We start from the raw sequence: 2500 nt of genomic DNA on the forward strand, positions 1-2500 counted from the left end.
TTTCGTCAGCGTGCCCCCTGACGAATTTTCCTGCCTGGCCCAGTCCAGCGTCCAGCCCCTGTTCGTCGAAAAATCTGCGCTGCCGATTTTCCACGCGGCAGCCCCTCTTTTCGTCAGCGTGCCCCCCTGACGAATTTTCCTGCCTGGCCCGGCCAGTCCAGCCCCTGTTCGTCGAAAAATCTGCGCTGCCGATTTTCCACGCGGCAGCCCCTCTTTTCGTCAGCGTGCCCCCCTGACGAATTTTCCTGCCTGGCCCGGCCGGTCCAGCATCCAGCCCCTGTTCGTCGAAAAATCTGCGCTGCCGATTTTCCACGCGGCAGCCCCTGTTTTCCTCAGCGTGCCCCCCTGACGAATGTTCGTCGAAAAATCTGCGCTGCCGATTTTCCACGCGGCAGCCCCTCTTTTCGTCAGCGTGCCCCCCTGACGAATGTTCGTCGAAAAATCTGCGCTGCCGATTTTCCACGCGGCAGCCCCTCTTTTCGTCAGCGTGCCCCCTGACGAATTTTCCTGCCTGGCCCAGTCCAGCGTCCAGCCCCTGTTCGTCGAAAAATCTGCGCTGCCGATTTTCCACGCGGCAGCCCCTCTTTTCGTCAGCGTGCCCCCCTGACGAATTTTCCTGCCTGGCCCGGCCGGTCCAGCATCCAGCCCCTGTTCGTCGAAAAATCTGCGCTGCCGATTTTCCACTCCGCAGCCCCTGTTTTCGTCAGCGTGCCCCCCTGACGAATTTTCCTGCCTGGCCCGGCCAGTCCAGCGCCCAGCCCCTGTTCGTCGAAAAATCTGCGCTGCCGATTTTCCCTGACGAACCTGCAGCTGCACAAATCCGCGCTGCCACTGCCCCATTGTCTGGACCAACAGTCTTTTCCATCAAGCCCTGGACTATAAATCGTCCAGACTCATCGCCAGCACCCGCTGCCGATTCTGCCGACTTTGCCGATTTCGTCGGCGCTGCCGATTCCAACACTGCCCGCCGTGCCTGAACCAGCGCTGTTTCGTCAGCGTGTCCCCTTGACGAATTTCCCTGCCTGGCCTGGACAGTCCATCTTCCAGCCCATGTTCATCGAAAAATCTGCGCTGCCGATTTCCCCGACGAACCTGCAGCTGCACAAATCTGTGCTGCCGATTTCCCCCCCTGTCGGCATGGCTGCCGCTGCCCCGATGTCCAGACCAACAGTCTTTTTTGTCGACTTTGCCGATTTTGTCCGCGCTGCCGATTCCAACACTACCCCCTGCATCCAAACCAGCATTGTTTCGTCAGCTCTTCCCCTGACGATTTTAGCCCTGTAACAAACAGTAGGCCTCCAATCCCGCCAACGGGAGCCAAGTTGATAGGGAAGAGAATTGAATGACGCGCCTGGTCCTCGCACCCCGCCACCCGAGGGGCCTTTTTCCCGGCAGCCTCTGAAAAACTCTAGCTTTCACGGTCCTCGCCGCCCCTCACCACCATGGCAGGCCTCTAATCCCACCCATCAGCAGTTGTAGCCGATAGGGCAGTGATTTGAATGACGCGTCGCGGGCCTCCGGGTCATCTCACCCGGCCATTAATTGGAGCGTTTTTGGCTGGCCGAGGATGGGGGGATGGATCTCTTCTTCCGAAAAAGCAAACAGTACATCGGGAGTTATGTTGACGGGGCATGGAATTGAATGACCCGTCGCGGGCCGCCGGGTCATCTCACCCGGCCATCCCGGGGAGCGTTTTTCCCGGCAGCATCGGGGAAACTCTTGCTTTCACTGCCCGCTGCCCAAGTCCCCACTCGAATCGGCCCCCCGCGCCAACAAGCCAACGCTGCCGAATCGGCAGACACTGCTGCCGAATCTGCCGACACTGCCCCGCGGGCTGCCACTGCCCCAGTGTCTAAACCAGCGGTCTTTCTCATCGAGCCTTGGACTATCCAGTCCGTCCTGACTCATCGCCAGCACCTGCTGCCGATTCTGCCGACTTTGCCGATTTTCTCGGCGCTGCCGATTCCAACACTGCGCCCACCGTGTCTGAACCAGCGCTGTTTCGTCAGCGTGTCCCCTCGACGAATTTTCCTGCCTGGCCTGGACAGTCCACCGTCCAGCCCGTGTTCGTCGAAAAATCTGCGCTGCCGATTCTGCCGACTTTGCCGATTTCGTCGGCGCTGCCGATTCCAACACTGCCCGCCGTGCCTGAACCAGCGCTGTTTCGTCAGCGTGTCCCCTCGACAAATTTTCCTGCCTGGCCTGGACAGTCCATCGCCCAGCCCATGTTCGTCGCAAAATCTGCGCTGCCGATTTTCCCCGACGAACCTGCAGCCGCACAAATCTGCGCTGCCGAATCTGCCGACACTGTCCCGCGGGCTGCCACTGCCCCAGTGTCTAAACCAGCAGTCTTTCTCGTCGAGCCTTGGACTATCCAGCCCGTCCAGACCCATCGCCAGCACCCGCTGCCGATTCTGCCGACTTTGCCGATTTCGTCGGCGCTGCCGATTCCACCACTGCCCGCCGTGCCTGAACCAGCGCTGTTTCGTCAGCGTGTCCC

This window comes from Populus nigra, chromosome 2, assembly GCF_951802175.1.
Source record: "Populus nigra chromosome 2, ddPopNigr1.1, whole genome shotgun sequence".
Lineage (NCBI taxonomy): Eukaryota > Viridiplantae > Streptophyta > Magnoliopsida > Malpighiales > Salicaceae > Populus > Populus nigra.